The 14,835-nt window shown below is 48.1% G+C and overlaps 1 long non-coding RNA gene and 1 pseudogene across 1 annotated transcript; one reads left to right on the top strand and one right to left on the bottom strand.

Annotated features, from left to right (window-relative positions):
* The first annotated feature begins 4,720 nt into the window (after positions 1-4,720).
* On the top strand, positions 4,721-5,555 carry LOC120104074. The gene is made up of 2 exons (XR_005506533.1): positions 4,721-5,001; positions 5,320-5,555. It is a non-coding gene; the product is annotated as an uncharacterized LOC120104074 (long non-coding RNA).
* Positions 5,556-6,542: 987 nt separating this feature from the next.
* Positions 6,543-7,446, bottom strand: LOC103719303 (annotated as a pseudogene).
* Between the last annotated feature and the right edge of the window lie 7,389 nt (positions 7,447-14,835).

Here is a 14,835-nt window from a genome sequence, read left to right as displayed (position 1 = left end):
TGCTGCTGGATGATCTCCATGCTTGTTGTTGTCATACAGACCAATCATCATCTTACCTCATTATGGATTTGCTTATCCCATGCTTCCTTCCTGCATATGTCTATTTAGATGAAACTCTTCGAATCTCTTTATAATACTCATTTTCAGTATATATGGAAACTTCAAGGATTCTGTAATCTTTTTGTTGTTGATCGCTTTGAGATTTTGTTACCAAAACAAGCTAGTTAACAAAATCAACATATCAATTCTATAATCTTTTTAGATATTGTCAATAAAGTAAGATGTGTTATATCTTTGCTAAGATATACATACACGAACGTGGAGATATCATGTCTTTATGCTTTTGTCTAGGTTTGGCTACTGATGCATTCACATACTTGATACTTTGTGGCGTCCTAACGTCATATTTAATGAAACCTACAATTCATTGAATCACACAAACCATGTTTATAATTGTATCTCCATATGCAGTAATTCTTCTGGAATGATGACCTAATCTACCAAAGGCGAAAATTCGATTAGATATAGATCAGATACTAATATATTCATATCTATATCCATATTTTCAATGAATATGAATACAAATATAGATAATAAATAAATATTAAAATTAGTATCCATATTTGTTCTAAATAAATATGGAAACTATCTATTCGGATGAAACTCTTCCGATCTCTTTATAGTACTCATTTTCACTATATTTGGCAAGTTCAAGGATTTTTGGTAATATTTTTGTGTTGATTACTTTGTAATTTTGTTACCAAAACCAGCCATGCAATAAACTTAACATATCAATTCTATAATCTTTTTAGATATTATCCATAAAGCAAGCGTGTGCTATATCTTTTTTAAGATACACTTGCATGAGTATGGAGATATCATAGATTCATGCTTTTGTCTAGATATTAGTTACTCATGCATTCACATACTTTGTGATATCCTAAAATCATATTCAATGAAACCTATGATTAGGGGTGGCAATTTATGAACCGAGCCATCAACCTGACCCTCGAACGACCTGCTTTAAGCAGGTTTGGATTTGACATAAATAGGCTTGGGTCATAAATGGGTCAACCCGTCTAAACCTATTTATTAAATAGGTTAGATTCGAATTTAAATCTTTGACCCATTTAACCCATTTAATAATTGGGTCAGATTATGACGCAATCTATTTAACCTATTTAAAATCTGTTTGAAATCTGCTTAACATGTTTTTGACCTATTTAAACCAATCTGCTTAATCTGTTTAAATCCATTTAACCTATTAAAAATTCGTCTAACCTGTTTAATAAATAGGTTGTGTGGTTTGGATCAGGTTACCTATTTAATAAACAGTCGGATTTAAATTTGAAATTTTGACTAGTTTAATAAACAGGTCAAATTTGGGTTAATGAATTTTTGACCTAACCCGTATCCAACTCGACCCATATCTAACCCGATCCGACTCGATTGCCACCCTTACCTATGATTCCTTGAATCACACACCATGTTTATATGTTGCATCTTCATATATAGTAGTTCTTCTAAATGATGGGCTAATCTGGCCTAACCTGAAATTGGATTAAATATAGATCAAATACTAGTTTATCCATATTTACATCCAATTTTTTTCAATGAATATGAATGCAAATACAGATATTAAATGAACACTAAAATTAGTATCCATATTTGTTCTAAACGAATATAATTACAATTTATTTAGATGAAACTCTTCCAATCTCTTTATAGTACTCAATTTCTCTATATTTGCCAAGTTCAAGGATTATAAGGAATATTTTTGTGTTGATCATTTTGAGATTTTGTTGACAAAATAAGCCATTTAACAAACTCAACATATCAATTATGTAATCCTTTTAGATATTGCGACTAAAGCAAGCATGTGCTATATCTATTTTAAGATTTACATGCATGAATGTGGAGATCATTATCTCCATGTTTTTGTTTGGTTATTGGTTACTAATGTATTCACATTCATCTTAACATCCTAATCTCATATTCAATGTAAACTGCAATTCATTAAATCACATGGCACCATCGGCGACGGTGGTCGATCGACACAAAGAAAGAAAGAAAAGGGAAAGAAGATCATCAAAGGACTCTTCAAACTCAGCATGAACCATAGATAACTCTCTAACCGATAGTCATACGCACTTAGGGGTCCTAGACGGTGGCAAAACCTTGTTAAATCTGGCGGCCGATGGAGGCGAAACTTGGAAGAAAGAGTCGCTCAAATAGAATACCCTTACTTCAAATGGATGCCGGTGACTTGTTGGCTGAATTCAACATGGCAGCAACTCTAAAAGTAGAAAAAAAAGGAGAAGGAGGCGAAGAGCTCTCACCTCAGTTCGATGAAGATCCGACAAGGTTTCCGATGAGGAATCAAGGAGGAGAGTCTAAGAGGAAGACTTGGAATTGGCAACATTCTCGGATCTTCGTCGATGGAGCTAGGAGGAGGAGGAAGGAGCGTCAAAGAGAGAAAGTTTTTAGGATTTTTGGCCGGTCTTTGGATTATTCTAGGACTCTCGGAGCTCGTCGAGTCATGGAAGGAAATAGACTCCCAATCAGGCCTAATCTCTTTGAGCCTGCCCACAAGTTGGGTTGGGCGCATTAGATCGGGCTGGGCCTAGCCATTTCGGGTTGGCCCCTACCTCCATTTTTTTTTTTGTTATTACAAATGATGAGAAAAAAATTCGTTGTGTTAGTCACTTCAATTAAATTTTGTAATGTACGTTTTCCGGAATTATAATTCTCGAGCATTCAAGCGACCACAGGAATCGCTGCATGTTTCAAACTATCAACACCGATTGGAAACCACTGCAATGCCCATAGATTAAAGTTGCCCTCCACTATAAAAGAGACCTGTTCGTCTTCTTTCTCCGCCCACCACTCTCTTCCTCGGGCCTCATGAGCTTTTTCTTCTTCCTGCATGAGGTTCTTCTTCCTTCTAATCCTCGCCTTCTCAGCTATCCCTTCTCGATCATTTAGGCCTCATATAAAAGGCCGTCCCATCCACTCCCTCCCTCGCCACTTTCTCCTTGTCATCCTTACTACTCTCTCTCTCTCCCCCTCCCTCCATCCTATGAAAAGAAATCCTTTATAACTCTGATTGTCCTTCGTCTCTACCTCTAATGGAGGAGCAAAGACTCCTAAAACGCTCCGTCTCTAATGGATGGAGGTTGAGTTTTCACAGACCTCTTTTTCCTCTTCAATCCAACTGTTCTCGGAAACAGAAGACTAACGGAATATAGCCTCCAGAAATGGAAGACTGATCGCACATCGAGCATTACGGAGGTGCAGAAAAAAGAGACGTATAGACTTAGCTACAATTACTACTGCTTGAAACCTGATGGCTCACACGTGTGATTGGTGGTTGCAGGTTGCCACGTGTGAGCAGCGATCTGTATCTGAAGCTTTCCAAGTCCGACTTCAACCGATGCCAGGCACTCCATCAGGTGGAGTGGGAAGGCCTCCTTCAGAAGTGAGTAAAATTTTATTTTCCTTTTAATTACAGGACGAGAATACTATTAGTCATGAGGGGGGATAATATATGAAGGAGCGCCAAAAGTTATATGTGGTTTTCATGGAGATGGCCACCCTAGTAATTGTTCTCCTGCAGTTCCAGTCTCATGGTTATAAAGGAGCGCCAAAAGTTACCTTGTCCTTCTCAGTTGAAACGAGAGTTTCGGACAGAAGGTGAGGGTGGATGATAGGTTATGCTTGCCGTTGCCTTCCTGTTTTTCTTCCCTTTGATTTTGAGGAGGCTTGTTTATCTTGTGGTATATATTCTGCAGTTGAACACGAATATTAAAATATATTGCAGTAACGAATAATGTAACATGATCTTTTTGGTGTAGTTATCCTATTAAAAGTTTCTCTGACTATGTATCTTGTTGAAGGTTGACAGCAATAGTACAAGAAAAATTGTGAGAAGAGTTGGAGCATTTGTCTTCTCTTGTGAATCGGGTTTTGATTTGTAAATTCTCTGATTTTTTTAAATGGATATGGAGTCAAAATCCTGAATGCCTACGTTTGGCCTGTGGAGAGAATTTAAGGAGAAGGGGGCCTATGATGAGAGGTGTGACGGTTGTTAGAGGGAGCTTCATCTTCGTGAGTCAATTGCACACATTTTGTCATGAATCGGAAGAGTGAATTTACTGATCCTTTGCTGCTTAGCACCTTGTTAGACTCCTAATACCAATTGTTTTTAGAGAAGAATACTCAATCTTCAAATCAATTTAATTTGAGTTTGGTGATTAACAATTAAAGGTTATGCTGCCGACGGCCTGACAGCATGAAAGTGAAAAAAGCTTCATGATGACAAACAAATTATGGGAAGAGCTTCCCAAAACAGACTGCAGATCTTTTGAGTTCTTATTCGGAGTTCTAATAAGAACCCTGGAGTTTCTCGAAGATTAGGTCTCCATAACTCAAAGGGAGGATGGCGCTCCATCCATATCACCAATGCAAAGCAACCTGAACATCCTTCAAGTATGTCCCGTGTAAACTTTGTTTTTGTCTTCTTTTTTTTAGCTAAAAAATAAAAATATCATACATAACATGTACAGATATAATTTAAAAAATTAAAAAACAAAATATAATGAAGAGTACCGAGCAACTCCGCCTCTTTCATCCTGAGATGGTTTCCGGCGTGGTCGGCAACAAGGTATAAAAACTCATGGAGTCTTATTTAGTTTTGCAATGCATGGTGGTATATCCTGCATTCAATTTCGTAACATGTGGATTTGAGTATCCCGAGGCATGCTCAAATATATTATATATAGCTAAAATGAAGATTCGGCTACGCAGAGTTTTCTATTCACCATTTAAACAACAGCTTTAAAGTTATTACTCAGTGGGAGAGCGAGGAAGGGGGAGCGATGGGAGATGAAGGAAGGAAGGAAGGTGGCCCTAACGGAGCGGTGGATGAGAGGTATAGCCGCCCTTGAGTCAAGATCGCAGTGCTCTACGACTGGTTCGCCGACTAGAACTACCTTTTTCTCGGTCTCTCCTCCTCCCTCTCCCTCCCTCCCTCCCTCCCTCCGTTCTTTCTTTTCCTTCTTTTTCTATGCGTTTCTTGGTCGTCCTAGGGTTTTGAGTCTTGGTCCTCCTAGGGTTTTGGTTCTTGTTTCACTTGTTGTATTGATTTCGTACGGTGGAAATTATAGGTTGGTTGCTCAGGCTAGGGTTTTCTTGGAGTCTTGGAGGGTTCTAGCTTCCAGGATCCTGATTCTTTATTCTTTTATTTTATTTCTTGATCTTATCATCTTGATTCAACGGGTTTTAATATGAAGAAAACAATCAGAAAGGGAAATTATGCAGGATTGGTGGCGTTATCCGAGTAGATGGTGGAGAAAGAGATGATCTTGATGCAGTCACGGTCACCATTATATTACCATGAATCAATCGTCGTTCTTGCTGCTTGTTTGTTTTCCTTTGTTTTCCCTTTTAAATTTTCTTGTATTTTACGGGCTTGATTTAGATTAAGGGAAAATTTGCCAAGAAAAGGCAAGCAAGCTTTTCATTTTTTTTGCTGGGAAAAAACAAGCTTTCCTTTCTAATTTTCATTCTGTATGTGGGAATATAATGCAACATTGGTAGCCAAATATGAGGAAAATCAGCACCACTCCCACATCAAATCATTCGATTTACCTTAACGGTACCTTTTCTTGGGTTTTCTCGTGGCAAGATCTGAAGTTGTTTGTTTCCTTCTCCAACACCCAATTGCTCAAATTGGTTGTGAGATGAGGGAGACGAGGTGGTTTTCTTCTCGGTAGCAGAGTGATGTCATTCTTTCTTGAGCAAATCTCAATTATATGAAGTCTTAAATTATTATGTAAAAGCTCTGATGCAAAATGGACTTAAAAAGATGCCAGATTTTCAGCTTTTAAGTAAAGAATTATAGATAATAAATTATAACAAATGATAGCTTTTAAGAATGCTTCCTTCCTCGAGTTGTATGCTTTTCCTTCTGGTTTTTTCTATGGGTTATAGCCAGCTACCGCATAGAACGGATAATGCCAAAAGCGTCCGCATAGTCGACTGGTTCCGCATAGAAGGACTGTCCGCATAGAACGGATTATGCGGACACGTTCCGCATAGGGGAACTATCCGGACATGTTCTGCGGGCATGTCCCGCATAGAGGAACCTACGCGGGCATGTCCCGCATAGAGGAACCTACGCGGGCATGTCCCGCATAGAGGAAACTATGCGGATATGATCTGCTGACATATTTTGCATACAAATACATTATGCGGACATGTTCCGCATAGAGGAAACTATGCGGAATGTTCCGCATAGAGGAAAATATGCGGATTGTTACGCATAGAGGAAATTATGCGGACAGAATCCGCATAGAACCGAATATGCGGACGGTTTACGCATAGAGAAAACTATGCGGAGCGCTTCCGCATCGAAGGAACTATGCAGAATTTTGCCGCATAGAAGAACTATGCGGACTTCCTGTGGACCTATCCGCATAGAGGAAATTATGCGGACACTTTCCGCATCGAACGCTATGCGGAGCGTTTCCGCATAGAAGAAATTAAGAGGAGCGTTTCCGCATAGAAGAAATTAAGCGGAGGAATCTCCAAACTATGCGGATGACATGGCCGTTAACCCACTCGGCGGCGTCCGTAGCGAGGAATCCCACGACCCGTGCGATGTCCTTGGTCTCCCCCAGCCGCCCCAGCGGGCACTCCTCCACCACCTTCCTCACCGCCTCCTCGCTCTTCCCGGCGAAGAAGAGATCCGTCGCCACCGGCCCTAGCGCCACGCAATTGGCCGTGATCTCCATTCCCTTCAGCTCCTTCGCCAAGATCCTCGTCATCGCCTCCACCGCCGCCTTCGACGCCGTGTACGCCGCGCACTCCGGCCTCAGCGCCCCCACCAGCGACGACGACACCGTGATGATCCGCCCGCCGCCACCCCGCTGGAATCGGTTGGCTGCCTCGCGGCAGCAGAGGAAGGCGCCGCGGGCGTTGACGGAGAAGATGGCGTCCCAGTCCTCGACGGCGGTGTCGGCGAGGGAGGGGTACTTGGAGTCGAACACGCCGGCGCACGCGATGAGGGTGTGGGGCGCGGTGCCGAAGAAGGACTCGGCCCGGTTGAAGAGGGACTTGACGTTGGCGGGGTCGGAGACGTCGGCGCGGACGGTGACGGTTCGAGGAGCGGACGAGGAGGAAGAATTAAGCTCCGTGCATGGGAGGAGGAGGAGGAGGAGGAGGAGGAGGCGTAGTTGAGGACTAGGCGGGCGCCGAGGGAGGCGAGGTAGATGGCAATGGCGCGGCCGATGCCGCGGGAGGCGCCTGTGACGATGGCCACGCGGCCGTCGGGGGGGAGGACGGGCGGGTCTTGGGCGGCGGCCATTGGGAAGTTCGGTGCTTCCAAACGGCGCAAGCGCGCAGAACGAAAGCGCCTTGCAATATTATTTTGTAAAAAATGGGAGACATCTTTTTTTTTTTTTTTTTTTTTTTTTTTTTTTTTTCTTTTTTTTTTTTTTTTTGGTGAAAACGGCTACTCATTTCATATAGTTCGAATTTGAGTACAGCCCTCCAAGTCACAAGAAAGTAAAAAGTACAACTGTGGGGGGACATCTGCACGAGACGTCCACAAAAAACCACCTGAGTGCTGAGCGACAAAGGAGGCAACCCAATCTGCTGCCCGGTTCGCCTCCCTAAACACGTGCGCTGCCCGAAAGTCAGCCATCAACTGAGCCATCCTACGGGACTCTCGGATGTGGGGATGGCCATCCCCAAACCGATCCACACCCCGAATCCAATCAATCACCACCGAAGAATCACCCTCGAGGTACACCCGCACAGCCCCGTATACCTGCTTCACATAGGATATACCCTCCCAGGCTGCCTGCAGCTCTGCTCCAACCACTGTAGATCCAGACGTGCTCCGTCCTCCTGCTGCTATCATCCTGCCAAGATGGTCCCTGATCACAAATCCGACCCCTCCAAACAAACCATCTGCCGACCTGCTGCCATCAAAGTTCACCTTGAGATAGCCAGGGGGTGGGGGTGCCCAAGAGACATAGGCAAACCGTGGCGCTGAGACAGCGTGATGAGCACCCCAGATATCCCTGACCAGCCCAGAGGTGACTACCGAAGTCGCCCCGATAACCTCCCTCGCAAGCCTCGCCGCCCGATCCACCACCATCCTCGGAGTCGCCCTCCTCCCCTCAAAAATGCCAGTGTTCCTGTCCAACCATATATGGTAGGACAGGTAGGCCACATAAATCCCCACCTCAACAGATCTAGGGCGTCGCATAGAACCTCTCAGCCACTGGATCAGATCCTGCGCTGACACCACCGAAGCCGATAACGATATCGGAGAGCGACTCCATATATCGCGAGCCCTAGGGCACTGCAGCAGGACGTGCTCCACAGTCTCCTCAATATCTGCACATACCTCACAACACTGAGAGATCCTCATGCCACGTCGAGCTAACATACTCCTGGTCGGAAGGCAGCCCCACGCCACCTTCCATATGAAAAGTGCCACTCGTGGGTGGACCCGCATCCTCCATATCCACCGCCCCTCAATCTGCCGTACTGGCTCCCTGCTGATCACTGTATGAAGGTCCCTAGCTCGCACCCGTGAACGCCCTGACGGTATCCATACTAACCTATCCGCCTCCCCCCCCCTCGGGGTCGCTCGGGCTAGGACCAGCTCTGCCAACTGCTCCCCAAACACCTCCCGCACCAGCTCCTCCCTCCATCGTCCTCCCTCAGCATCCAATAGGTCACTGACCCTCCACCCAACTACTCTCGTCGAGTCCACCATGGTCGGCATACGACTAAGCGGTACCTCGGTCACCCATCTATCCTCCATCACATCAATAGACTGACCGTCACCAATAGCCCATCCAATCTCCGGAAGCACCACCGGAGCTCTAGCACACATCTCCCTCCACACCGGGGAGTGACGACGTCCCATATGCACACCCGATACCATAGCACCGTACTTAGCCCTCAACAGGGAGGACCATAGACACTCCGGCTCAAGCATAAATCTGGCCACATGTCTGGCTACTAACACCTCCCGCCTCACTGCCAAGTCTAGAACCCCTAGCCCACCACAGCTAGTAGGCTGGCACACCACCTCCCATGCCAACAAATGAACACCACCTCGGCCACTACTCCTCCCCCATATAAAGTCCCTAAACAACCGCTCCAGGGAACGAAGGAATCTCACCGGAACAATGGCATTGGAAAGCAGATAGATAGGAACCGAAGCAAGGACCGAACGCACCAAGGTGATCCTCCCAGCCATAGATAGTGTGTGCATCCGCCAACCCGCTAATCTGCGTCTAATACAAAGCTCACTAGGCAAGCAATCCCCACTCCGCAACCGCCGCCCAGATAATGGGATGCCCAAGTATATCATCGTGCCCACCTGCTCACCCACCCCCAGAGTCTCCAATATCAAATGCTTCATCGCCACTCTAGTCTTTGGGCTGAAAATGATGGCTGACTTGGACAAGTTGACCCTCTGACCTGATACTGCACAGTAGACCTGAAGAATCTGACCTATAACCCGGGCCGCCTGTCGCGTCGCCCTGGCAAGGAGCAAACAATCATCGGCGAATAGCAAATGAGATATCGCAGGGGCCCCAATCGCCGGTCTGTAAGCCTCCAACTCCTGAGTATCCACTGCCTGGCGTAGGGATCTAGACAAGGCGTCAACACATATAATAAACAGTAGCGGGGATAGGGGGCATCCCTGTCGCAGCCCACCAGATGACACAAAGAACCGTGATGGCGTCCCATTCACCAGAATGGCAAAGGAGGGGGACCGAATGCAACCCATCACCCATCTAATCCACGTCTCATGAAAGCCAAACCCCTGCAAGGACTGCTGCACGAAATCCCAACTCATCCTGTCATAGGCCTGCTCCATATCAAGCTTGATCCCCATCAAGCTCCCCCTAACCGGGGCCCTGCCAAGGTCATACATAAACTCCTGGGCAATAAGCACATTGTCAGAAATGCTCCGCCCCTCCAGGAAGGCCCCCTGCTCTGGACCAATGAGTCTAGGGAGGACAACTCTCAATCTAGCAGCAATGATCTTCGCCGTAGCTTTGTACAAGGTCGTACAAAGGCTAATCGGGCGATAATGACTCGGCTCCGAAGCATCCTGCCGCTTCGGAACCAAGGTAATAAAGGTCCTCTGCCAGTCTGCCGCCATCACTGCCGTCTCGAAGAACTGCTGTATGGCCTCCGTCACATCTCGTCCTACAATCATCCAGTATCTCTGAAAAAACACCGGAGGAAACCCATCCGGCCCCGGGGCCTTATCCCCCTCTAGAGACCACATCGTCTCTCTGATCTCCCTCTCCGAGACCGGACTAATCAGTGCATCAGTCTCATCCTCAGATACCCCTATCGAAGGCAGTGGGATACCCACAGTGCTCTCCCCTGTAGTCTGCTCGGTCCACCTGGCCCTGAAAAAACTACCCAAGATCCTCTGAATCATATCCGGATCCTCTGACAACTGCCCATCCTCGCCCCTGATGGCTCTGATCCTATTCTGCTGCCTCCTGATAACTGTCGCCTGGTGGAAGAACCTGGTATTTCTATCCCCCTCCACAATCTACTGGGCTCTCGATTTCTGTCTCCAGAAAATCTCCTGCTGTCTAAGGAGGCAGTCATGCAGTGACAAAAGTGATCTCAACTCTACCATCTCCCCCTCCGTAAGACCCCCACCCGAAGCCTCCTGCATCTGTAACCTGGTAATAGCCTCCTCTGCCTCCTCGATCCTCCTGAAAATATCTCCAACCTCCTCACGATTCCACCTCCTCAACCGTCTCCTCGTCAGCTCCAATCTCCGGGACACCCGGTACATAGCGTCACCCCTGACTGGTGTTCTCCAAGCCTCCCTCACCATCCCCCACGACCGCGGATAGCAGAGCCACATCTTCTCAAATCTGAATGGGGGTCGAACTAGAATGTGTACATCTGTGCTAACCAATAGAGGACAATGATCAGACGCTATCCTAGGTAGATGGCTCACCCGATGATCCGGATAGTGCTGAACCCATCCAACGGTCCCATATGCTCTGTCAAGACGCTCCCACACTCTAGCCCGACCCTGCTGATTATTGCACCAAGTGTACCTGGGGCCCACAAACCCCAGGTCAATCAATCCAGTCGATGTCAGAAAGTCCTGAAACTCCAAAATCTTCCTCTCATAAGTAAACGGTCTACCCCCCATCTTTTCAGAGGGATCTGTAATACAGTTAAAATCTCCTGCTACCAACATAGGATAACCCACACTAATCAGCTGAGACAACTCCTCCCACAATATCCGCCGCATCCTGAAGTCAGTACTGGCATACACCGCAGCAAATACCCAAGGCCTCCTACTGCCCTCTGAGATAACCAAAATCACCTCTTGGGAACAGACATGGAAGACGTCCACTTTACATGGCCCCTGCGCCCATGTAACTATAATACCACCAGATAGCCCTTGAGACTCCACGGAGTAGAATCCCCATGACCTCGGTACCGCTCTCCTAGCCTTCTGTAGGCTCTGTCCCGCCAACCGGGTTTCCAAGACAACACACATATCCGGATTGTGCTGCTGCACAATCCTACGAAAGGCCGGGGCGAAAGAAGGCTTCCCCGCACCTCGACAATTCCATACCAAGATCTTCATAAATCACCAACGGGCTTGTCACAACCCCCTACCCCAGGGTTGCAGTCATGGAAAACCAGCTCCTCAGAGGTCCCTCCACTAACCAAACCCACCGGATTCACCTGCTTCACAACAGCCATCAGTTGGGACACAATATGGTGGTGTTCTCCTTCCCCAACTATGTGTGCTACTTGGTGTGCCGTGCCACCACCTGCTGCAGACCCAGCCACAGATCCCGTTCCCGCCGTCGTTCCCCTACACAGCCCCTCTCCAGGTCCCCCATTCTGTCTTCTTCCTTTGGCTTCCTTACTAGAGCTTGCTGCCCCCACCTCCGGTCTCCCAGGGTCACCCTCCACACCGCTATGTCCGGGTGACAAACCATGGCCCAGAGCACCAGACTGAAGGGAAGCATACACAGAGTCAAGCACAGGACCCTTACCTCGCCTGTCGTCGTCCGAAGCCGTCCCACGCCCTTCCCGTCCGTCCGCGCGACCCGCCTCGTCGAACGCCCTAAACGGAGAGCGTCGACCAGCTGCCGAGAGATCCGCCGCTACCGAGTTAGCCCTCTTCATCTTCCTACCGGAGGCCGCCGTCATCCCACGCCGCGAGGTGTCACCGGCCCCCCTACCCTCACGCTCTGCCCGTGGGGGCCGGTTGCTCGACGCCGAGAGCGGAGGAGGAGAACTCCAGCTCCTCCGATGACCACCCGCTCCCGGCCTTCCTTCCGGACATGGCTGAAGAGAGTACATCCCATTCGTAAACCGGCCTTTAGGTCCCAGCCCTCGGCATGGGCTCCTAGACCTTTTCCTCGGACTCGGTCCCAGCCCGCCACAACCCGGGTCACCAATCAGCCCGTCCATCGGACCAGACATCCGGCCCGGATCGGTCAGCCCACACTCCTCTGGGCCAATACCCCGGCCCAATGCCTCGTCGAGTCGACCCAGACCCAACCCGTCGCCTGACTTAGCACCTGCACCGGGTTGACTCGCCACACCAGCGGCCACCCCCACACCAGCCAACCCGACATCCTTCTCCGGCGTCTTCCTCCGGGCCACCTTAGAGGGTTTCTGCCACCCTTCAAGGTCGACCGGCGAGGAGACCCCAGAAGAGTTGGCGCAGGCCCGGGAAGGAGTGATCGCCGGGTCCGACCGAGATCCCTCAGTAGTCGTCTCCTTCCTTTGTGCCGCCTTCTTGGCCACCGGCTTGTGCCAGGGACGACTCATCACCATCCATGGCCCATACACCGCCGGCTCCTCCACTGCACCAGCTCCCCCACGCTCCGTCTCAACATCCCCCTGATCATCCCCCCCGGAACCAGGCGACTTCCTCCACCCTGTCTCTGCCGTCTCCCCTGAACCCGCCACCGGAGTGAAACGACCACACCCCGGCGCCGAATGCCCAATCCGGCCGCATTTGGAGCACGGGGCAGGCATATTCTCGTAAACAAAGCTTTGCCAGAAAGTTTCCTCGACTCCACCTGTTCTTCCCCTCACCGTCGTCCCCGGTTTAAGAGAGCCAGAGCAGTCGAGCTCGATCTTAACTCTCGCGAAGCCAAACCTCCGCCCCTGCTCCGTGAACACGTCCAAAGCCAACGGATTTCCAGCCCTCGCCGCGATCTTATATATGGTCTCCTTCCTCCAGTAATCGACAGGCAGACGAGGGAGCCGGAGCCAGACGACGACCCTGCCAACCCCCTTGGCGCCAGGCACAAAGTTGGGTTGCCATCTATCCATCGCCACAAGCTGCCCGGCCACTGTCCAGGGGCCATTCAACACAGCAGCTTCGCGGTCCTCCTCCTTGGCGAACCGAAGAACAGTGAAGCCGTCCATAAGCGGGAAAGCCTCCACATTGTAGGCCAATCGACCCACCCTCTTGATCTCCTTCGCAATCCACTCACCTGGGACTGTCCTCCCCAAGCTTCTAACGATGACCGCCGAGCTCCGCCACTCCGCCCGTGCATCCTCCAGCTCCTCTTCCGTGATGTCAACCACCTCGTCGGAGAACCTGTTTTGCATGAGCTCCACCTCCCGGGAAGATGGCTGGTGACAGGTCCACGCCGGTTGCCGAGCGGGTCCCTTTGCAACGTCCGCCCAAGACCGCTCCTTCGTCGCTTCCCCCACCCCCTGCACCGCAGGACCCCCATCCATCCCCGGTCGAACCGGAACCCCCTTCCGAGAATCCATGAGCTGCTCGCCCCCACACCAGATGTTTGGGAGAATACCCCACCCACCGCACAGATTTTGGCGCACCTAGGTACGCATCCCGAGCCACTCACTCTCTCTGCTCGCATCCCGAGCCACCGCACATCTTCACCGTCCAACGAGGGTATTTATAAAATTTTGCTCTCAACAGGATAAAAGCTACCAACCTTCCTTATTATTAAATTTAATAATTTAATAATAGATCTAAACCTGATGCAGCCCAGCTTTTTTTAATGACATTTTTCAGAAAAAAATATTTAATATTTTTTCTTTCCATCCGCCTCCCTCCTGATTGCAATTTTTTTTTTTTTTTTGAAACCATATTCTTTCCTGTAGAAGTAGGGTACGGCATTGCCGAAGCCGGGGTGAGGAAGTGGTGGTGGTGGAGGAGGTGGGCAAGAGTAACTGGTGGGGGTTGAGGGTGAGGACAGCCTTAGGGACGATGTGAGGAAGAGTAGGATGGGAAAAAGGGGTGATGGAGCTAGGCAAGGAGCTGATACGATGAAGTTGGGAGTTGGAGAAAAGCTTTGCCGGAGCTAAGAAAAAGGGTAAGAATGAGGTGGTGGCATAGGGCTGAAATCGGATTGGATATATGGATATAAATATGGATATAAGTTAGATAATTAAATTTTATGATCATGCAATTAAAGATATTACTAAGTGGATGATAAATCAATTTACTAATATGTTATTATGATTATTTATTTTTTAAAAAAATTTATAAGTGCTATATAAAATTAAGTAGAATTACAAATAGAATCGGATATTCGGATATGTATCGTATAGTTGTAGGGGTGGCAATCGGGTCGGGTCAGACATAAACGGGTCGGGTCAAATATTAAACGGGTCAGAAAAATATAAACCTGAACCTGACCTGTTTAATAAACAGGTCAGAAATTACAACCTGAATCCGACCTGTTTAATAAACAGGTCACCCGACCCGACCCATTTAACCTGTTTATTAAACAGGTCGATTAAACATGTCAGGTT

Source organism: Phoenix dactylifera, chromosome 16 (genome assembly GCF_009389715.1).
Source record: "Phoenix dactylifera cultivar Barhee BC4 chromosome 16, palm_55x_up_171113_PBpolish2nd_filt_p, whole genome shotgun sequence".
Taxonomy (NCBI): domain Eukaryota; kingdom Viridiplantae; phylum Streptophyta; class Magnoliopsida; order Arecales; family Arecaceae; genus Phoenix; species Phoenix dactylifera.
The sequence above is the reverse complement of the archived record's forward strand: the minus strand, read 5'-3'. Positions and strand labels throughout refer to the sequence as shown.